The sequence below is a fragment of the Trichosurus vulpecula genome, chromosome 1 (genome assembly GCF_011100635.1).
Source record: "Trichosurus vulpecula isolate mTriVul1 chromosome 1, mTriVul1.pri, whole genome shotgun sequence".
Lineage (NCBI taxonomy): Eukaryota > Metazoa > Chordata > Mammalia > Diprotodontia > Phalangeridae > Trichosurus > Trichosurus vulpecula.
The window spans coordinates 274,679,967-274,704,911 of NC_050573.1; the positions used below are offsets into that span (position 1 = coordinate 274,679,967).

Genomic DNA, 24,945 nt, shown 5'->3' on the forward strand with positions numbered 1-24,945 from the left:
CTTCCTTCCTAATCTTTGATGGATTGGCTTTGTTTATACAAAAACTTTTCAACTTAACATAATCAAAATAATCCATTTTGCATTTTGTAAGACTCTCTATCTCTTGTTTGGCCATGAATTCTTCCCTTCTCCATAAATCTGACAGGCAAACTATTCCTTGTTCTCCCAAATTGCTTATAGTATCAGGCTTTATTCCTAAATCATGAACCCATTTTGACTTTATTTTGGTATATGGTGTAAGCTATTGCCCAGTTTCTGCCATACTATTTTCCAGTTTTCCCAGATTTTTTTGTGAAATAGTGAATTCTTAACCCAGAAGCTGGGCTTTTTGAGTTTATCAGTTTTGTTGTTGAAATGTGGAGCTATAGTTCTGATCATGCTATAGACAACCAACAATAACATGTACTTAAAGTTGAACTATTGCAAAACAGGTGGATTACACAGATTTTCTATTTAAATGTTTTCCCAACTATGTGTAAAGAAATCAATTTTTAACATTTATTTTTAAAAATTTTGAGTTCCAAATTCTCTCCCTTGCTTCCTCCTCTCCCCATCATTGAGAAGGCAAGCAATTTCATATAGATTATACATGTGCAGTCATGCAAAACATATTTCCATACTAGTCATGTTGTGAAGGAAAACACAGACCAAAGAAAAAAATGAAACAAAATTTTTTTTTTTGCAAAATTACACTTTGATGTGCATTTAGATTCCACCAGTTCTTTCTCTGGAGGCAGATAGCATTTTTCATCATAAGTCTTTCAGAGTTTTCTTGTATCATTATATCACTGAGAATAGCTAAGCCATTTACAATTCATCATTACACAATATTGCTCTTACTGTGTGCAATATTCTCTTTGTCCTGCTCACTTCATTTTGCATCAATTCATGTAAGACTTTCCAAGTTCTTTTGAAAGCATTCTGCTCATCATTTCTTATAGCACAGTAGTATTCCATCACAATCATATATCACAACTTATTCAGCCATTCCCCAGTTGATAGCTATCCCTTCAATTTCAAATCCTTTGCCACCACAAAATCACTACTATAAATATTTTTGTACATATAGACCATATAGATGTTTTTCCTTTTTTGTCTTTTTAAGATATAGACCTGGCAATGGTATGGCTGGATCAAAGAGTATACAGTTGTATAGTTCCAGTGCTCTCCAGAATGGTTGAACTAGTTCACAACTCTACCAACAGTGCATTAATGTTCTAAATTTCCCACCTCCGACATTTGTCATGTTCTTTTTCTGTCACTATTTTTTGTACTGCTGGTCTTGTACCAGAAAATGTTTTCTTCTGTTGTTACTTTGATTTTAAACTTTGTTTAGTTATTTACTAAATTTTTTTAATATTTTCTTTTTTTATTTTTTGAAGGGGGGAAGGCAGGGCAATTCGGGTTAAGTGACTTGCCCAAGGTCACGCAGCTAGTACATGTGTCAAGTGTCTGAGGCCGGATTTGAACTCAGGTCCTCCTGACTCCAGGGCCAGTGCTCTGCTCACTGCGCCACCTAGCTGCCCCATTTACTAAAATTTTAAAAAACCCTTATGGCACAATTTCCATCAAATCTATTCCAAGTTCTATATGTTTTCAAATTTTTGAATTACAATTAAAAATAGAATAAGTTAGACTATTTGTGAAAGGTTTTCTTGCCACAAAGTTGACTTCATCTGAATCACCCAGTGAAAAGCAATACCATATGGTGAATAGATGAACAGCCCTGGAGGTAGAATCCTATATTTGAGTTCTATTTCTACTACATGCTATAAAACCATGGTCAAGACTCTCATCTTTAGAGTCCCAGGTAGCTCTGGAAGACAATGTTACAGACAAGTTGGTAACCCACCACAGTAGAGGGAGTTTTCATGCTAGAAACTTCCTATGCTTATAAAATAAAATGGTCTAGAATCTACCTCCTCTTAAAATTAGGTTGTAATCATCTTTATCATTGTTTTATTATATGATAATACATGCATATGCTCTTTATGATTTAATATCATGATACTTTCTTCGATTTACAAAATAAATGTATAATGATTATAATGATGTTGTCAATGATGATGATGAGGATGATGACATGATAAACAAAGCACAGCATTCTAATATGGCCCTTGCTAAGCTTAGGTTATGAAAATGGAAGCTAAGAGATATAAATTGCTATGGAGAAAATCAAAGTAAGCACAAATAGGAAGATGACAAAGTGTCAGGAACTTGAAAACCTATAATCCACTAAGGAATAGGATGGATATTAAAGAACAAAATGGCCTCTGACCATTGGTTTGGGAGAGGCTTTTAAACATTTTTGCATTGGGCATGAGATAAAATTCCATCAAAAATAGAATATTTGCTGTGATGGATAAGACAACATGAATGGAAAGCAGAGAGAAGATGGGATTAGTCTTATTTTGCATTTGACTTCATTTCTAAGAGTAAAGCTGTACAATGATATGTAGTCAGGAAAAATGGTTAATAGAGAATCACAGCAAGGATTAATAGATGGCAAAGAAACAAATGACTGACCTCAACTATTTCAAGTCATCAGGTTCAAATGAATTACAACTCAAAGCAAAAAAAAAAACAACTTAGGAATTTACAGGAAAAATCATGAATAATGAAAGTGACACAGGACTGGCAATGGAAAAAGTTTTTCCCTATTTTCAAAAGGAGGAAAAAAAGTAGATTGTTTAATTGACTAGGGCTCAAACTCAATATTTGAAAAAATCTAGAAGGAACAATTAAAGGGGCCATGTATAAAATTTGGAAAGGGAAACAAAGATCACTATAAACTTGTATATAACAAGAATAAACTCTGCTAGAAAAATGTCATCACCTGTCATGACATAGTCACTAGACCAGTACATGTGAAGCAACAAAGAATAGGTCTTCAAAATGTTCCAAGATATCTTTGTGGAGAAGATATAGGTTGTGGTCTACATAACATTTCAGTGAAGAGAGTTTGGGATAAACTCAAGTCATGAAAATCTTCAAAAGTTCAGGGATGGAGTGGGTATAACAAGGACTAGTGAAAATGTATTTGAATCAAAGAGACGCAACTAAAAAAAAGAAAAAAGGAAAGGGAGTAAATTGCCAACATATATCTTCCAAAATAGAAATACAGAGGAGATAAAATGAAAGGACAATAGCCATAGAAGTGCTGAAAAATTAACAGAAATACAGTTTTCAGCAGTAAAACCCATGATCTCAGTTCTCTATACAATAATGCATGAAGTATAAATAACAAGAAAGGTCGAAGAAGCAATCTTAATATTTGTGCAAATTAAGTTTGACCTCGTAATTATCACTAAGGTATGATGTTATGAGACCCAGAGCTATAATGTGATTCTGGAAAGGTGTATCTTTTAACCAAAAAGTACAGGACAGCTAAAATATGAGAAGAGCAGAGTAGCATTATGTATTCAGAAGGGACAGAATAGCATTATGCAGGATGTCCAAAAAGTCATTGTGTAGTTTTTATTTTATTTTTATTTCAGTTCCAAATTCTCCCCTTCCCCTTGCCCCCACCTTCATGCATTGAGAAGGCAAGAAATACAATATCCATTATATATCTGAAGTGATGCAAAACATATATTTGCATTAGTCGTGTTCTAACAAAAAGCAAGAAAAACAAAGGGAAAAAAATATGCTTCGATCTCCACTCTGAGCCCCGAGTTCTCTGTCTGAAGGTGGATAGCATTTTACATCATGAGTCTTAGAGTTATGATGGATCAGTGTATTGATCAGAATTGCTAAATCTCAGAGTTGATTATCTTTATATTTCTGTTACAGTGTACATTGGTCTTGCTCTGCTCACTTTGTTTTGCTTCAGTTCATATAAGTTTCCACAATTTTTTTTCCCTGAAACCATACTTTTCATTATTTCTTACAGCACAGTAGTTTTCCATCAGATTCACATACCATAATTCATTCAAACCAATGGATGGACATCCCCTTGGTTTCCAATTGTCTGCAGCCAGGAAAACACAAATATTTTTGTGCATATGGTCCTTTTTCTTTGCTTTGATTTCCTTGTGGTACAGCTCTAATAATAGTATTACTGATAAAAGGGTAGGCACAGTTTTATTGCCTTTTTGGCATAGTTCCAAATTGTTCTCCAGAAAGGTTAACCTAGCTGACAACCACACTAACAGTGCCTTGCTGTATTTATATTCCCACATCCTTTTAGCAATTGTCAGTTTCCTTTTCTGTCATCTTTACCAATCTGAGGAGTGTGAGGTGGTACCTCAGAGTTGTTGTAATTTGAATTTCTCTAATTATTAGTGATTTAAAGTGTATTTCACATGTCTATTGGTAGCTTTTATTTATTTCTCTGACAAATCCCTGAATACATCCTTTGATTATATTAATTTTAGAATGGCTCATTTTAAAAATAAATTTGGATAATTCTCTATACATTTGTGTAATTAGATCATTCTCAGAAAAATTTGCTTTAATTTTTTTTCTGCCAGTTTCCTGCTTTTCTTTAATTTGGGCTGCATTGATTTTATTTTTGTAATTGAAAAATATGTAATCAAAATTATGTGTCACACCAGGAACCACTCTATCTTTTGTTTGGCTATGAGGTCTTCCCCATCCATTGGTCTGAGAGATGACTTTCCCCATTCTTCTTTAATTTGTTTATAATATAATTTTTTTATATTTAAATTATGTACCTATTTTAGCTTATTTGTTATATGGTGCAAGCTGTTGGTCTATCCCTAGTTTCTGCCAAACTGTTTTCCAGTTGTCCCAGCAATATTTGTCAAATAATGAATCCTTACCATAAAATCTGGGATCTTTGGACTTATAAAATACTAGGCTTCTGTGTTTATTTACTTCAGTATATTGTGTATTTTATCCATTTCATTGATTAACCACCCTACTTCTCATCCAGTACCAAGTTAGTTTTGTGATTACCACTTTGTAGCATAGTTTGAAATCTGGTACCACTTAGTTACCTCTTTCATCACATTTTTTTCTGTCAATTACCTTAATAGGCTTGACTTTTTGTTACTCTAGATGAATTTTGTTATGTTTTCTAGCTCTTTAAGATATCTTTTGATAATTTGATATGGCACTGACTGAGTAAATTAATTTAGGTAGTATTGTCATTTTATTACATTAGCTTGGTCTAGCTATGAGCACTCAACATTTCTACAATTATTTAGAATGTTATATGTGTAGTGTTTTGTAATTGTGTTCACATAGTTTTTGTGTGTCTTGGAAACTATATTCTGTCTTCAGCTTTTTAATTGAAATTTATCTTTATATATTTTCCTGTAGGTTTTTGTGGTAATATGTAAAAAAATGCTTATGATTTGTATGGGTTTATTTTATATCCTGCAACTGTGCTAAAGTTGATAATTGTTTTGACTATTTTTATTTGATGCTTTAGAGTTCTCTGTGCATAATATCATATCATCTGGAAAAAGTGATAGCTTTGATTCCTCATTATCTATGCTTATTTTTTCAAAATGCTATTCTTGTCTTATTGCTATAGCAAGTATTGCTAGTACCATTGTGAATAATGATGGTGATGAGAGACATCCTTGCATTACTCCTGATCTTATAGGAAATATGCTCTAGCTTATTTCCATTACAGATGATGCTTTTTCTTGGTTTCAGATAGATACTACTTGTCACTTTAAGAAAAGCTCCATTTATTCCTATCATTTCTAGCATACTTAGCAGGAATTGGTATTGAATTTTGTCAAGCTTTTCCCTCATTTATTGACATGATCATATGATTTTGGTTGTTTTTGTTATTCATATTACCAATTATGCATATAGTTTTCCTAATAACGAACCAGCCCTGCATTCTTGATATAAATCCAACCTAGTCATAATTTACAATCTTTGTGATATATTGCCATAATCTCCTTGCCAACATTTTATTTAAAAATTTTTCCTCAATATTCATTAGAGAAGTTGCTTTATGCTTTTCTTTCTCTATCTTTGCTTTCAGTGGTTTAGGTTTCAAAACCCTATTTGTTTCACAAAAGGAACTTGGTAGCGTTCCCTCTTTATGAACTTTGAAAATTTTTAAATTTTGAGCTCCAAATTCTCTAACTCCTTCTTATTACTCCTCACCCTTTGAGAAGTCAAGAAATGTGACACCCATTATACATATGAAGTCAAGAAAAATATATTTCCACATTTACCATGTTGTGAGAAGGGGAACAAAGCAAGAAAAAAAAAGAAAGATGAAGAAAATATGTTTCAATCTGTTCTCAGAATTCATTAGTTCTCTCTTTGGAGATGGATAGCATTTTTCATCAGGAGTATATTGGAATTGTCATGGATCATTCATTTGGGCTTTCACAGTAGATTGTCATTACAGTATTGTTACTACTTATAGCAGTTCACATAATCTTTTTTTTAATTTTTTTTTTATTTTTAGTTTGCAACACTCGGCTCTACACAACTTTGAGTTCCAGATTTTCTTTCCTCCCTCCCTCCCCCTTCCCCAAGATGGCATGGAATCCCATATGACTTCTATGTATAACTTTGCATTGAATCAATTTACACACTAGTCAAGTTATGGAGAAGAATTGTGATCAAAAATTATCCATTTTGCATTTTGTAATGGTCTCTGTCTCTTGTTGGGTCATGAATTCTTTTCTTTTCCATAAATCTGATAAGTAAACTACTCCTTGCTCTCCCAAATTACTTATAGTATCAGCTTTTGCTCCTAAATCATGAACCCATTTTGACTTTATTTTGGTATATGGTGTAAGATATTGGTCTATGCCCAGTTTCTTCCCTACCATTTTCCAATTTTCCCAACAGTTTTGTGAAATAGTGAGTTATTAGCCCCGAAGCTGGTCTCTTTGGGTTTATCAAATAGTAGATTGCTATAGTTGTTGACTTCTCCATCTTGTGTTCCTATCCTATTCCACTGATCCACAACTCTGTTTCTTAGCCAGTACCAGGTAGTTTTGATGACTGCTGCTCTATAGTACAGTTTAGTATCTGGTATGGCTAGGCCACCTTCTCCAGCATTTCTCTTCATTAATACCCTAGATATTCTAGACCTCTTGTTCTTCCAGATGAATTTTGTTATTATTTTATCCAGCTCTGTAAAATAATTTTTTGGTAGTTCAATTGGTATGGCACTGAATAGATAGATTAATTTAGATAAAATTGTCATTTTTATTATATTAGCTCAGCCTAACCATGAGCAACTGATATTTTTTCCATTTATTTAGATCTGACTTTATTCGTGTGAAAAGTGTTTCATAATTATGTTCATATAGGCCCTGGTTTTGTCTTGGCAGATAGACTCCCAAATATTTTATAGTTTCTACAGTAATTTGAATGGAATCTCTCTTTCTATCTCTTGCTGTTGGGCTTTGTTAGTAATGCATAGGAATGCTGAGGATATATGTGTGTTTATTTTATATCCTGCAACTTTACTAAAGTTATTTATTATTTCAAGTAGTTTTTTACTTGATTCTCTAGGATTCTCTAAGTAAATCCTCATATCATCTGCAAAAAGTGATAATTTAGCTTCTTGTTTGCCTATTCTAATTCCTTCAATTTCTTTTTCTTCTCTTATTCCTACAGCTAATGTTTCTAGTACCAAATTGAATAGTAGGGGTGATAATGGACATCCTTGTTTCACCCCTGATCTTATTGGAAATGCATCTAGCTTATCCTCATTACAAATAATGCTTGTCGATGGTTTTAAGTAGATGCTATTTATAATGTTAAGGTCATGTAATCTTAGAATTAATTGTTCTTTAATTATTTAGTAGAATTCTTTTTAAATTTATTTGGTCCTGTTCCACCCCACCTTAGGGAGCTCATTTGTATCTCATTTAATTTCTTTTTCTAATGTAAGGATATTTAGCTGTTGTATTTCCTCTTCTGTTAGCCTGTGCAATTTATATGTTTGTAAATATTAATTTAATTCACTAAGATTACCAATTTTATTGGTACATAGTTGGGGAAAATAGCTCTTAATAATTCCTTTAATTTCTTCTTCATTTGTTGCATCCTTTTCATTTTTAATACTAGCAATTTGGTGTTCTTCATTTTGAAATAAAATTGGCCCAAATTTATCTGCAATTTTGTGTTTAAGTTAAGCCATCTCCAGGGAGACTTCCAGGAGACAAGATGGAAGAGTAAACAGTAAATTGCCATAACTCTCCCATATTCATCTCTAAGCAGCCAAAATAAAATAAAAAACCAAATAAATGCTAGAACAGCAGAAGCAGGAAAAATATGAGGTGAAACAATATTTAGCACAAGAAACATGGAAGATTGGAGGAAAAGGTCTGTCTCAGTTTGGTAGAAAAGGAATGCAGCCCAGGACAGGAAGCCTCCCAGCAAGCCAACAGCAAACCCACCTCAGCAAACCAGGAGGAGAGCCTGAGTCCCACTGCAGTGGAGCAAGTAAACACCAATACCAGGACCCCTCAAGTGCCTCAGCATAGCCAGGGGAACCAGCAGACTCCAGCTCCAAGAACTACCAAGTGCTTCAGGGTAGCCCCAGTAAAACAGGCAACCTTCAGTGGCCAGATCACCACATACCTCAAAGTAGACCAGGGGAAATGATGAAACACCCTACTGGCTGTAGCACATGACAAATACAACCAGTTGGACCTTGGCTTACTACTGGTAAGTTTCCAGACCCCTTATGGCCTTCATCTCAGCACTGGATATAAGGTGAATTTGAGGGAATGATACAAAAAATGTTTAAGGCATGAAAAAGAAGAGTACATTGGGTGGAAAAGGAAATGAGAGGTAGAATGTGATAAATTATTTAACATGAAGAGTCATGAAAGACCTATCATAGCAGAGGGGAAAATGAGAGGGTTGGCTCTTGGCATTGCTTGAACATTACTCTCATCAATATTGGCCTCAAAGAGGGATATGCACACAAATGCACACGCGCACAAACACATACGTATGTATAGATATGCATATGTATACATATATGTATATATACACATACATAAACATGCACATACATGTGAATATACACTTACATATACATACACATACATATACACATACATGTACATATACATATACATATACATATACATATACATATACATATACATACAGTCACATGAATATAGAAATCTAGCCTACCTGACTAGAAAATAGGAGGGGAGGAGATTAAGCAGGGGAGGAGCCTAACAAAAGAGAAGGCAGACCAGGGAAGGCAGTAGACACAAGAAAAACATCTTCTAGAAGGGAAAGGGTGAAAGGAGAGAGAAGACAAACAAGAGAAAAATAGTATGGAAGGAACTAAAGGGTTGGTAATAATAACTGTGAATGTGAATGGGATGAACTCTCCCATAAAAAGAAGCAGATAGCAGAATGGATCAAAAACCAGAATCTTACAATATCTTGCTTAGGAGAAACACACCTGAAGCAGAGAGAGATACACATACAGTATTGGTAAAGACCTGGAACAGAATGTATTATGCTTCAGGTAAAGTAAAAAAAAAAAAAATTAAAAAAAGCAGGGCTAGCAATCTTGATATCAGACAAAAAAAAAGCAAAAATACACCTAATTAAAAGAGTTAAGGAAGGAAACTGTATATTGCTAAAAGGAACCTTAGACAATGAAGCAACATCAATGGTAAGCATATGTGCACCAACTGGCATAGCAGCCAGATTGTTAAAGTAGAAGTTAGATGACTTTCAGGAAGAAATGAACAGCAAAACTATACTAGCGGGTGGACTTCAGTTATCCCCTCTCAGAACTTGATAAATTCAACCAAAAAAATAAACAGGAAAGAAACTAAGGAGGTATATCGAACATTAGAAAAGTTAAATATGACAGATCTTTGGAGAAAACTGAATGGGAACAAAAAGAAATATGTTATTTTCTCAGCATTATATGGCACCTACACAAAAAATAACCATGTATTAGGGCATAAAAACCTCAAAATCAAATGTAGAAAGGCAGAAGTGCTAAATGTATTTTATTTGGATCATAATGTAATAAAATTATATTCACCAAGGGGCAGTGGAAAGACAGATTAAAATTAATTGGAAACTAAATAATCTAACCCTAAAGAATAAATGGGTCAAAGAACAAATCTTAGAAACAGTCAATAATTTCATTAAAGAGAATGACAACAATGAGAGAGATACCAAAATTTATGGGATGTAGACAAAGCAGTACTTAGGGAGGATTTTATTTCTCTAAATTCTTACATTCCATGTAGAAGGTAGAGGAAGTATAACATTTATTTAGACTCCAGAGAAGGAAATCTCAAGACCAATAATCCCAATTAGATATAGCAGTAATTATATTACAAAACCAGTAATCCCACCTCAATGTAGCAACAAGGAAATTACAAGACAGTATTATATCTAGGAACCAAGTCACCTGTAGCCTCCCCCCCTGCTAGGGCCTTCCTGTAAACAATCACTTACTAATCCAAACTCTCTATTCAGCACTCTCTTCTGCAGCTCTGCACATGCTGGCTCTCTGTTTTTCATCACCCTCTTGGTGTCTACTGCCCCAATGTCTTCTCAGCTCTGCTGCTCTTAGTTCTGCTGCTCTCAATTCTGGGCTCTCTTTATATACAGTCCTAGCTGGTATCTTATTGGCTAGAACTCAGGTCTCTGATTGGCTGAATTCATGATTGACTAGAACTCAGTGCACATACCATTGGTTCAGGTCTCAGCAACTCCCATTAGGGCCCTGAGGGCTTCACACCTCTCCTGACCTAAAGAGCAAAAGGGTGTGAGCCTGGGACCTCACACTTAGTTAGTGAAAGTGTGTGGGCTGGCCTACAAACAAAACTCTAATTAAGCTTTCCCACCTAGCCCCAGCTTATTGAAAGGATGGGAAAGATCCTTCACTTACTGATTGGTCTCACATACATCAACAAAACAGCAAAAGAACAAATGAATGAATTGGGCATGTAACTAAAAAAACTAAAAAGAGGACAAATTAAAAATATCAAATTAAGCACCAAATTTGAATTCTGAAAATCAAAGGTGAGATTAATAAAATTGAAAGTAAAAATTTTATTGAGTTAATAAAACTAGGAGCTAATTTTCTGAAAATAAAAACCAATAAGACAGACAAGCCATGGGTTATTTTGACTTTAAAAAAAAAAAGGAAAACAAGATACTAGCAAGGTGATTGCAGCAATATATCACAAGGATTATACTGCTTAAAAGGGAGAATTGGCCAAATGGAAAAGGAGATACAAAAGTCCACTGAAGAAAACAACTCCTTGGAAAGTACAATTGACCAAATGTGAAAAGAAGTACAAAAGTTAACTGGGGAAAACAATCCTTAAAAGTTAGAATTGGGCAAGTGGAAGCTACTGACTCTATAAGACATCAAGAATCAATCAAACAAATTCAAGAGAAGGAAAAATAATAGAGGAAAATGTAAAATACCTCTTTGGAAAAACAAGTGATTTAGAAACTAGATCCAGGAGAGACAAAGTCAGAATCATTGGACTTCCTGAAAGCTATAACAAAAAGGAGAACCTTTCCCGCATCTTTCAAGAAATTATCAAAGAAAGCTGTGGGGGCGGAGCCAAGACGGCAGCTGGAAAGCAGGGACTAGCATGAGCTCCCCACCAAGTCCCTCCAAAACCCTATAAAAATGGCTCTGAACCAATTCTAGAACTGTAGAACACACAAAACAGCAGAGGGAATCAGGGCTCCAGCCCAGAACAGCCTGGATGGTCTCTGGGTGAGGTCTACCCCAAACGGAGCTGGGAGAGGAGCAGAGCTGAGCAGAGCAGAGCTCAGCATGGGTGGTGCAGACCAACCAGTCCAGGAGCTGGGCAGAGCAGGACCTAGTGCCCTAAATCAGTGAGCTGCAGCAGTTACCAGACTTCTCAACCCACAAACACCAAAGACAACACAGAAGGTTAGTGGGAAAAGCTTCGGGAGTGGAAGGAGTTCACGGTTCAGCCACCACCCCCAGGGCCGTGGAGGTGGGGCAGCTACAGAACTACAGATGCTGTTGCTTCAGGCCCCAGGCCCACCTGGTGGGAGGAATTAAGTGGTGGATCAGAGCAGGAGTGCAGAGCCTGCTGAAGATCTAAGTCCAGTCCGAGTTGGGGGTTCTTGGGGAAGGAGAAGTGCTGGTGTGGCAGAGCTAGCACATCCCCCCAAGCTTGGAACATAGTTCTCTTAACTCTACAAGCAGTCATACCCTGCTGAAAAACTCAAGGGTCAAGTTAGTTGGCTGGGAATATGGCCAGGCAGTGAAAATGCACCCAGATTCAGTCTCAGACTTTGGAATCTTTCTTTGGTGACAAAGAAGACCAAAACATACAGCCAGAAAAAGTTAACAAAGTCAAAGAGCCTACAACAAAAGCCTCCAAGAAAAACATGAACTGGTCCCAGGCCATGGAAGAGCTCAAAAAGGATTTGGAAAAGCAAGTTAGAGAAGTAGAGGAAAAATTGGGAAGAGAAATGAGAATGATGCGAGAAAACCATGAAAAACAAGTCAATGACTTGCTAAAGGAGACCCAAAAAAATACTGAAAAATATAATGGAGAAAACAACACCTTAAAAAATAGACTAACTCAAATGGCAAAAGAGCTCCAAAAAGCCAATGAGGAGAAGAATGCCTTGAAAGGCAGAATTAGCCAAATGGAAAAGGAGGTCCAAAAGACCCCTCAAGAAAATACTACCTTAAAAATTAGATTGGAGCAAGTGGAAGCTAGTGACTTTATGAGAAATCAAGATATTATAAAACAGAACCAAAGGAATGAAAAAAATGGAAGACAACGTGAAATGTCTCATTGGAAAAACCACTGACCTGGAAAATGGAACCAGGAGAGATAATTTAAAAATTATTGGACTACCTGAAAGCCAAGATCAAAAAAAGAGCCTAGATAATCATCTTTCAAGAAATTATCAAGGAGAACTGCCCTGATATTCTAGAGCCACAGGGCAAAATAGAAATTGAAAGAATCCACCTATCACCTCCTCAAATAGATCCCAAAAAGAAATCTAGGAACATTGTCGCCAAATTCCAGAGCTCCCAGATCAAGGAGAAAATATTGCAAGCAGCCAGAAAGAAACAATTTGAGTATTGTGGAAACACAATCAGAATAATCCAAGATCTAGCAGCTTCTACATTAATAGATCGAAGGGCTTGGAATACAATATTCCGGAGGTCAATGGAGCTAGGATTAAAACCAAGAATCACCTACCCAGCAAAACTGAGTATCATGCTCCAAGGCAAAATATGGACTTTCAATAAAATAGAGGACTTTCAAGCTTTCTCAGTGAGAAGACCAGAGCTGAATAGAAAATTTGGCTTTCAAATGCAAGAATCAAGAGAAGCATGAAAAGGTAATCAAGAAAAAGAACAAGAAAAAGAAATTGCAAGGGACTTACTAAAGTTGAACTGTTTTGTTTACATTCCTGCATGGAAAGATGATGTGTATGATTCATGAGACCTCAGTATTAAGGTAGCTGAAGGGAATATGCATATATATATATATATATATATATGTATATATATGTATATACATATATATGTTTATGTATATATATGTATACGTGAGTATGTATGTACATATGTATGTGTGTGTGTGTATATATATATATATATATATATATATATATATATATATAGAGAGAGAGAGAGAGAGAGAGAGAGAGAGAGAGAGAGACAGCAGGCACAGGGTGAGTTGAAGATGAAGGGAAGATATCTAAAAGAAATAAAATCAAATTAAGGGATGAGAGAGGAATATATTGAGAGAGGGAGATAGGGAGAGATAGAATGGGGTAAATTATCTCACATAAAAGTGGCAAGAAAAAGCAGTTCTGTAGGAAGAGAAGAGAAGGCAGGTGAGGGGGAATGAGTGAACCTTGCTCTCATCAGATTTGACCTTAGGAGGGAATACCATACATACTCAATTGGGTATCTTACCCCACAGGAAAAAAGGAGGAAGAAGATAAAAAAGGGGGGATGATAGAAGGGAGGGCAGATGGGGGGAGGAGATAATCAAAAACAAACACTTTCAAAAAGGGACAGGGTCAAGGGAGAAAATTGGATAAAGGGGGATAGGTTAGGAAGGAGCAAAATATAGTTAGTCTTTCACAACATGAGTATTGTGGAAGGGTTATACATAATGATACGCATGTGGCCTATGTTGAATTGCTAGACTTCTTAGGGAGGGTGGGTGGGAAGGGAAGAGGAGAGAGAATTTGGAACTCAAAGTTTTAAAAACAGATGTTCAAAAACAAAAACAAAAGTTTTTGCATGCAACTAGAAAATAAGATACACTGGCAATGGGGCATAGAAATTTATCTTGCCCTACAAGAAAGGAAGGGAAAAGGGGATTGAAGGGGAGTGGGGTGACAGAAGGGAGGGCTGACTGAGGAACAGGGCAACCAGAATATACATCATCTTGGAGTGGGGGATAGGGTAAAAATGGGAAGAAAATTTGTAATTCAAACTCTTGTGAAAATCAATGCTGAAAACTAATATATTAATTTTTTTAAAAAAGATTTATTCTGATGAAATATTCCCCACAGTTCTTTAGAATAATTCACCCCATTATATGCCAGCATTCTCATTGACTTAATCAGAATTAAACACTGATAAACACTAAGTACATAACTGTACACTTTTTATTCACATAAATTTGATTAGGTGGTTTAAAAAAAAAAAAACAAAGAAAGCTGCCCTGATATCCTGGAACCAGAGGGAATACTAGGCATTGAAAGAATCCAAGGTTCATCCCAGGAAAGACTTCAGAAAAGAAAAACTAGAAGGAATATTATAGCCAAATTTCAGAACTATCAGGTCAAGGAAAAAATCCTGCAAAATGCCAGAAAGAAGCAATTAAAAAATCTAGGAGCCACAATCAGGATTATACAGGACTTTGCAGCTGCAACATTAAAGGATTGAAAGTCATAGAGCCTGATTTTCCAGGAGGCAAAAGAGCTAGGACTACAACCAAGAATCCTCTATGCAGCAAAAAAAAATGGGGGGGAGGGACCGACATGTTGAAAAATATTTATAGCTGCCCTTTTGTGGTGGCAAAATTTTGGAAATTGAGGGGATGCCCATAAATTGGGGAATGGCTGAATAAACTGTGGTTTATGAAATTAATGGAATTCTACTGTGTAATAACAAACGATGAACTTGCAGATCTCAGAAAAACCTGGAAAGACTTGTATGAACTGATGCAAAGTGAAATAAGCAGAACCAGAAAAAAAAACATTGTACACAGTATCAGCAATGTTGTGTGATGATCAACTATGAATGACTATGCTCTTCTCAGCTACACAGTGATCCAAAACAAGCACAAAAGAGTCATGAAAGAAAATGCTATAGATAAAGAGCTGATGGACTCTGAATGCAAATTTCTTTTCACTTACTTTATTCTTTTCTTTGGTGTTTTATTTTCTTTTGATTTGTATCTTCTTTCACAACTATGACTAACAAAGAAATATGTTTTATGTGATAGCATGTGTATAACCTACATTGAATTGTCCACGATTTTAGGAAGAGGGGAGGAAAGGGAGAGAAAGAGAGAAAATTGTCTTGACATGTGATTGGGAAAAATAAAATACTATTAAACAGAAATAAAAAGGAAATGATTTTAATAAAAAGACATTAATTCAAAACATAAAAAATAAAGTAAATTAAACCCCTTCTCTCTTCTGTAGTTGTGCTGCAACTCTCTCTAGTTCATGAACTTAACAGTGACTCATCTGGACTATTGTATTATATTTCTAACTCATTTCCCTTCCTCCCATCTTCCTTGCCTTTAATTTTTCTTTCAAGTCTATTTTCCACACCTGCCAAAATTATCCTTTTAAGTCATAGTTATGACCATGTTGCTCATTTGTTCAAGAACTTTTCAAGACCTCCATAGTGCCTGTTAGGGAGAAAATGTGAATTTCTTAGACTAACATTAGAGACCCCTTGCAAAGTGGATTAAGCTTTACTTTTCAGATTCACTTCACTCTATTCCCTTGTACATATTTTATCTTCTATTCTCTCTTAACCCTATCCTCTCCTCTCTTTCCAAATCTGATCCATACTGGGAAGTCATTAATATCAATGCAAAGATCTCTATTTGTAACATTTTTTTCTAGTCCTTCAACATCAGTTTATAGGTCACCTCTTGTATAAACTATTCTCTTATCTCCTCACCTGAAAGTGAAGTCTTTCTCCTCAAACATTGAAATATATCTGTCTCTCATCTATATATATAGCATGCTGAGTTCAGTGAGTAGATAATACTAGAATTATGTTAATCTCATAGATGTATATTCAAATTGCTTGGTTCTTCTTTCTATCTGAAAAATCCAGTATAATATTGCTTGTTGTTCCTTGACAAGTGATATTTCTTCACTTCTTCTAACAGCTTGAAATAACTTTCCTCATTTTTGTACCTTTGGAATGAAACTATATTTCTAGGTGAGCTAATTCTTAGATTATTCTTTGGGAGAAGAGAACTCAGGATTCTTTATAATTATATTTTGAAAGTTATTTTTGCCAATTAACAAAAGATTTATTTGACAATTTTATGAAATATGGAGCTCAGATTTTTCTATTTAATATTTTCTTGGTCATCAATAATCTTGAAGTTGCTACTCCATGATTAATACTCCAGGTTAATCATTGTATCTTCATGATTTCCAACAGTTTGGAAAATTCAGTATTTTTTTGGATCTAAATTTCTTGCTACTAAGTATTTTAAGCCCTTTCTTTTTTCTGATATTATAAGCCTACTTGCTTTTGTTGATTTTTTCTGTTGTACTCCACATTTCAGCATTGTCATCATTATATCTGTGTAATATGCATGCATATTATGTAGATTTATATCATATGCATATGATATGTGTGTAGGTGTGTATATGTATAGATTTACATATATGCAGACATATACATATGTGTAATTTGCAGTGGAGGAGTAAGCCTACAGTGGTAGAAGAAGTTTAATCACCCAACTGTTCTCTGCAGCAATAAAAATGAAATCATATGCTCAGTGCTTAACCCTAGCTTATGTGTGCATGTATGTGTGTGCATATATATGTCTCAGTGTAAATATATGTGTGTATGTATGTATATTCTTAAGTTGAGGCTTTTACTTGAGTGGAAAATATGGCAATACTGACAAGAAGCAGGGGTTGTTTGGGGGTTGACTGCTCCAGAACATTAGAGTGTGTTTTGACAAGTGCTACCATGTATTCTGTAATGGTGAAAAGAAGAGATGAGCAGTGGTGATTGGTGATTCATTCCTAAGGAAGTACCGAGGAAACTCTTCATTGACCTGGCATAAATAATAGAGAGATCTTGATGTACCTAAGGCATGAAGTTGAGACTCCTTTGAATTTTCAAAGTGATGACTACTCCTGGTGATTTATATGGGAACAAATGATACTTCATGAAGCAATCAAGAAAACATTGCTAAGTGTTATAAGCTCTTAACTTTAATAAAACCAAAAAAAAATGACAAAAGAAAAACTGAAGATCTTAGTGAGTGGGTGATACGTTTTTATCACCATTGCCAATTTGACCATAAAGATTGTTGTTTCAGAATGAGATTTGGATTTCTGGACATCTCTTAAAAGATTCATGTCAAGATCTGGGCTTCTGGTAGTCAAGATGGCCGAGTAAGTAACAAATCGTGGTAACTCTCCTCTATTCACCTCGTAACAACAATAAAATAGCACCCCCAAACAAATCCTCTAACAGTAGAACCAGAAAAAAGATGGAGTGAAATAATCTTTTTAGCCCAAGAAACTTTAGCCCAAGATTGGCAGGAAAGGTCTGTCTCACTTGGGTAAAAGGGAAACACAGACTCAGAAAGGAAGCATCCCAGCAAGCCAGCAGTAAGCTCCACCTCAGCAAACCCATGAGAGATCCTGAGCCCCAGTGTGGTGGAGCAGGCAAACACCAACACAAGGGCTTCCCACAGGCATCAGCATAACCAGCAGAATGGGTAGGCTGTAGGTCTGAGAGCTACCAAATGCTTCAGCATAGCCCTTGGCAAACAGGTAGCCTGCAGTGGGCAGACTGCCACATACTTCACCGTAGCCTTGAGGAAACATAGAAATACCACACTGCCCTCAGCAGATTTCAGACATCACCACTATGACCCCAACTCAGCACTGGGTAAGCTGCCAAACCCTTATGGCCTCCAAGAGCACCAGTCACCCCTATCTTAGCCCCTCAGCACAGCACCAAACATGAGTGTCCCCCATGAGTCTCAGGGCAACATCAGTGCAGCACCAGGTTAAAACCCTGGGCCTGTAGCCTCAGACACAAGAAGCCTGAGACAGTGCCCCTCCCACCCCAGGAGCAGAACTCCAATTTAAAAGAAAGGGGAAAAGGCCAAAAACAATAAGTAAAAAACAATTTAAAAAAAGAATCCAACCATAGAAAGTTATTATGGTGACAGGGACGATCAAAAAACAAACTCAGAAGAGGACAACAATCTCAAAACACCTATGCAGAAAACCCCAGAGAGAAATGGGAAGTCATCTCAAGCCCAGAAAGAACAAATGGAAGAGCTCAAAAAATCATATAAGAGAGGTAGAAGAAAAATTGGCAAAAGAAATATAATGCAAGAGAATTATGAAAAAAAGTCAACAGCTTGGAAAAAAGGAAACAACTGCTTAAAAAGTAGAATTGACCAAATGGAAAAGGAGATGCAAAAATCCACTGAAGAAAACAACTCCTTAAAAATACAATTGGCCAAATGGAAAAGGAAGAACAAAAGTTAACTGGGGAAAACAATCCTTAAAAGTCAGAATTGGGCAAGTGGAAGCTACTGACTATGAGACATTAAGAATAAATCAAACAAAATCAAAAGAAGGAAGAAAAACAGAAGAAAATGTAAAACCTCTCTTTGGAAAAACTGACTTAGAAAATAGATTGAGGGGAGATAATGTCAGAATCATTGGACTACCTGAAAACAATAACCAAAAGGTGAACCTGGACAGCATCTTTCAGGAAATTATCAAGGAAAACTGCCCTGATATCCTGGAACCAGAGGGCAAACTAAGCATTGAAAGAACCCACTGACCACCTCAGGCAAGAGATTGCAAAAGAAAAACACCAAGGACCATTGTAGTCAAATTTCAGAACTATCAGGTCAAGTTAAAAATGTTGCAAGTGACCAGAAAAAATAATTCAAATATTGGGGAGTTACATTCAATATTACACAAGACTTGACAGCTGCATGATTAAAGGACCATGACAAATGATATTCCAGAAGGCAAAGGTGCTAGAACTACAACCAAAAATCACTTACTCAGCAAAATTAAGTCTAATATATCAAGGGAAAAATGGTAATTCAACAAAATAGAAGGTTTTCAAATTTCATAAAGAGAAGACCAGAAATACACCAAAGATTTGACCTCTTATATCAAGACCCAAACAAAGCATAAACAAGTAAAAAGGGGAAAAAAACCATAAGGGATTCAACAGAGCTAAACTATTTATGTCCCTACATGGGAAGATGATACTTGTAATTCTTAAAAATTGTATCACTAACAGTACAAGTAGAAGGAATATACATAGACAGAGGGCTTGAGTATAAGGAGAATTTGAAGGCATGACATTAAAAAATTAATAGATGAGAGTAAGGAGTACAATCAGTGCAGAAGGAAGGGAGAGGAAGAATGAGGTAAATTATTTCACGTGAAGAGATGCAAAAGATCTACTACAGTGGAAGGGGAGATGGGAGAGTGGGTGATGAGCATCCCTTAAACCTTACTCTCATCACTATTGGCTCAGAGAGGGAATTACATACACAGTCAGTTGAATATAGAAAACTATCTTTCCTAACAGGGAAGTAGGAGGGAAGGAGAACAAGAAAAGGGAGTGGGGGTGGGGACTGACAGAAACATGGACAGATCAGGGGAGGTGGTAGACAGAAGCAAAACACTGGTGAGGAGGGAAAGACTGAAAGGACAGAGAGGACAAACAGGAGGAAGAATTGGATGGTGGGAAACACACAGTTAGTAATCATAATTGTGAATGTGAATGGGACGAACTCTCCTATAAAATGGAAGTGGATAGTGGAGAGGATCAAACAGAATCCCACAATAGATCATTTAAAAGAAACATACTTGAAAAAGAGAGACACAGAAAGAGTAAAGGTAGGGGCTAGAGCAGAACCTATTATGCTTCAGCTGAAGTAAAAAAAAAAGCAGGGGTAGCAATCCTGATGTCAGACAAAGTCAAACAAAAATAGACCTAACTAAAAGAGATAAGGAAGGAAACTACATCTTGCTAAAAGGTATCATAGGCAATGAAGTAATATCAGTTCCAAAACTGTATGTACAAAGTGATATAGCATCCAAATTCTTAAAGGATACGTTAAGTGAGTTACAGGAAGAAATAGATAGCAAAATTATACTCATGGGAGAACTTAACAGTCCCTTATCAAAACTTGATAAATCCAACTAAAAATAAATAATATAAAACTAAGGAGGGAAATAGAATATTAAAAAATTAGGTATGGCAGACTTTTGGAGAAAACTGAATGGGCATGCAACTAAAAGAAACTAGAAAAAGAACAAATTTTTTAAATCCCCAAACTGGAAATTCTGAAAATCAAAGGTAAGATTAATAAGGTTGAGTGTAAAAAAATCTATTAAGCTAATAAATAAATATAGGAGATAGCTTTATGAGAAAAATCAATAAAATAGATAAGCCATTGGCTAATTTAATTTTAAAAATGATAAAGGAAACCAAATATATACAGTATCAAAAGTGGAAAGAGTGAAATCACCACCAATGAATAAGAAATTAAAACAATCATTAGGAAATATTTTGCCCAATTATATGCCAAAAATACCTGACAATCTGAGTGAAATTAATGAATATTTACTAAAGTATAAATTAACTAGATTAACAGATCAGGAAATAGAATGCCTAAAACACCGCATCTTAGAAAAAAAATTGAACAAGCCATTAATGAACTCCCTAGGAAAAAATCTCCAGTGCCAGATGGGTTCACAAGTGAATTCTAAAATACATTTAAAGAACAATTACTTCCAATACTATATAAACTATCTGGAAAAACGAGCAAAGAAGGAGTCCTGCCAAACTCCTTTCATGATGCAAATATGGTGGAAAGTCTTATAGGACTGATGTAAAGTGATATGTGCAGAACCAGGAAACATTATACAAAATATCAGTAACATTGCGTGATGAGCAGCCATGAATAACTCAGCTCTTCTCAGCAACATAATCATCAAAGACAAGGACAAAGGACTCACAAACGAAAATGCAATCAATATCCATTTCAGAAGAGGGAAGGGAAGGGAGAGAGGGAGAAAATCTGGAATTCAAAGTCTTGTAACAATGTTGAAAATTTGCTTGATATGTAACTGAAGAAAAATAAAATACCAATAAACATTAAAAAAACAAACAAAAACAAACAAATTCAAAAGAAGAAAAAATAGAAGAAAATGTAATATACCTCATTAAAAAAAACTGACCTGAAAAATAGATCCAGGAGAGACAATGTCCGAATCATGTATCTACCTGAAAGCCTTAACCAAAAGGAGGACCTGGACAGCATCTTTCAAGAAATTATCAAGGAAAAGTGCCCTGGTATCCTGGAAACAAAGAGCAAAATAGGCACTGAAAGAATCCACCAATCACCTCAGGAAAGAGATCCCAAAAGAAAAAACTCCAAGGAACAGTATAGTCAATACAGAACTATCAGTATCAATTGAACGCATTTGACAACATGAAAACATCATGCTAAAAAGCATGGGAGAAAGCACATAGCCTTGTTTCACTCCATTGGTGACCAGAGAAGTACTAGAGGATTGTCCATTATTTAGAACCTGGACAAGGAAAAGGGGAGGGGATGGAGAGAGAAAAATTTGGAATTCAAAATTTTGTAACAATGAATGCTAAATTTTTTTCTTGATCAGTAATTGAGAAAAATACTATTAAAAGAAAGAAAGGAAGAAAAAGATTGATATGTACGTCACTGCTGAGCCAGGGATGGAGTACATCTAAAAAGGGCCTTGAACCAATTATATTTTCTGGAATTTTATGAACATTATTCATTGAAATTTAAACTGAAAGGGGGTAATAATGGAAAGAGAAAGTTCCTTATGAGTCTGTCAAGACTGAAGAGGAGAGTAATTCATAGGAAACAATTTACAAAAAGTGACCTAACTGAAAAAAAAAACCACCATACAAAAACTGACCTTAAATGTCTATATGAATGTACAAAGTAAGGACAATAAACTGAATTAACAAAAGGTAGCCACAAAAGAGGTAAATGTGGCTTTCTTAATATTACTGAGGCATGATGGACTGGAACTTTATAAGAACATAAATCTAAAAAGAATAGAATAGATAAAATAAGCAATGCAGGAAGAACACACCTTAAGAAGTTATGCACATGTTGGGAAATCCAGGAAATGACTGGGGGAAACACAATACAGAACATTGGGATAAGAACAAATAAAGAGAGAAACAGATGCAATATTGTTGTATGAATTTCCAGTGGTTCATAGAAAGTATAAATATGATCTTATGGCCCAATGTTCTTCAGGAGAAAGTCAAGCCATGGGTGAGAGTAGGGAATAGTAAAGTTTCAAGAGTGAAATCCTTAAGACATGCAAAAATAAGCATGAAAAGAGGGAGATGCCAAAAGAATTTGATGTGACTGAACAAAGCATTCATTAATTGTCTAAGATTTTTTAAAAAAAGATATAGAAGACTAAATGTATACAACAGTATTGCACAGTCTTGAAAGTATAGTTAAGAAACCCAGACTGAGCTAAGATTGATGATAAATACTAAGGCCAAAAAAAGGTGCTGGTACTTTTCTTTATCAGCTGTGATTTAATAAAAAAAAAGGACAAAGATGGAAGATGGGCTAGGGACAGTCCTCAGGATGGATGGAATGATGATAAAAGACCACGGTAAGAAATTGAATTACTCATCTCTTTTTCTTTGCTTCTCCTTTCCTCCCTCCCCTTATCCTCTTAAAAGAGAATCATATTTGTTCTGAGGACAGAACAAAAAATGGTTAAAAGGGAGTGAAACTAAAAATAAGTGAGGATATTAAAAGACAGGATACCTGCCCTAACAAGTTCAAGTCACCAGGCCCTGTTGAACTACAGGGTATTGAAAGGCCTGGCAGATGTGTTTGTTTAACTGCTGTTAGTGATCTTTGACAGATCACGGAAATTATTCACTATGACCAAGTTGGACCTCTACCAGGAATGCAAGGACAATCCAACATTAGGAAAACTATAAACATAAAAAACCATATCAATAACAACAATAATAAAAATCACATGGCTATAGCTAGAGACACGGAAATGGAGTCCAATAAACCACAGTCCTCATTTATGTTTTTTAAGAATTTTACTTAATATGATCAAAAAGATCTCTCTAAAACCAAGAGTTTTCATCACTAACTTTTGTGTTTATATCACATTCATTTTTCAATCTACCCTTCCTAACCAATACCTAGGGAGGCTTCTTGATTAAAAAAATATTTTTAAATAAAGGAAAAGTTTCAGTGAAATCAAATAACATGTCAATTATTTGTAACAGTGTCTGCAGCATTCTACAGTGTTATAGAATATCAAATAAAGGAAGGAAAGTACATTTTCTCACCTCTTCTTCAAGACCAACCTTGATTATAATTACACAGCAATTAGATTAATTTAATTTTTAGTGTACACTGTTGTAGTCATTGTGTGTATTGTTTTCCTGCTTCTGCTTAGCTCATTCTGTATGATTTTGTCACCCCATGCTCCTCTGAATCTTGATATTCAATGCTTCATATGATACGATAATATTCAATTCATTTATATCACAATTTGTTTAACGATTTCTTAATCTACTACTTTGTAGCTACTTTCTTTCCAGACCTTGGTTACCATAAAAAGGGCTGCTACAACTTTATGAGACCTTTCTGTCTTTGATAGCTTTGGGGCATATGTTTAGCAGTGGCAACTCTGGGTTAAAAGCTATAGATATTTTAATCACTTTTGTTACCTAATTTTCAGTTGTTCTCCAGAACTTTTGAAATAATTCACAGTGCCAACAATAGATTATTAGTGTGTTTTCCAATTTGTTGAGAAAAGAAACCACAAGATTGTTATAATTTGTATTTCTCCCATTAGTAATTTGGAGCAATATTTCATATGGCTGTTAAAAGTTGGCAATTCTTTTCAAAATTGTTTGTTCATATTTCTGGACCACTTATTCACTGAGGAATGGCTTTTGGATTTCATTCCTGCAAAAACTTTTCAATTCCATATATTTTAAATTATCTGTTATATCTTTTCTGATCACCTCTTACTCTTGTTTCTGGATAAAAACCCTCCCTTTAGTGATAGTTCTGGGAAATACCTTCACTCATTTTCCTTCGGTATATTTTCTCTTCTTTGGATATCTGATGCTGATCTTTTGTGATTCTATTGCCAGACTGATCCTACTTGGTATCCTTTGCTGGATCATCATTCATACTATTCATTCTTACTATCTGGATACTGCAAATATCTCTCCTAGGCACTTTTCCATCTTCCAATCAGCTCATGTGAGTTGAATTATAATTTCTGTTGCTGACTCTCAGTTCTATTCACACAGACTGAGTCTCTCACTGGAACTCTAGGCACACATCACCCACTAACTGCATCCTGGACATTTCAAACCAGATATGCCATATACACCCAAATTTAATTGTCCAAAGTGGACCATTATCTTTTATTAAACTCATCACTTTTCCAAAATTTCTTCTCTCTATTGCAGGTATTACTCTGTCTTTCCAATCACTCAGGTTCAAATCCTTGGAGTCATTCTTGACTCCTCATTCAACTCACATAGAAAATCAACTGCTAAATCTTTTTGTTTCTACTTCTACATCAACTTATGTCTGTATCTTTCTCTCTACTTACATGGCCATCTAATTCAGGCCATCACCACCACTGGCTGGGAGAATTGTTATACACTTTGAGCAGTTTCACTGCCAC

The 24,945-nt window shown here is 35.4% G+C and overlaps 1 pseudogene; it reads left to right on the forward strand.

The window, feature by feature from the left end:
* The first annotated feature begins 17,584 nt into the window (after nt 1-17,584).
* Nucleotides 17,585-24,945, forward strand: part of LOC118837004 — a 76,166-nt pseudogene continuing 68,805 nt past the window's right edge.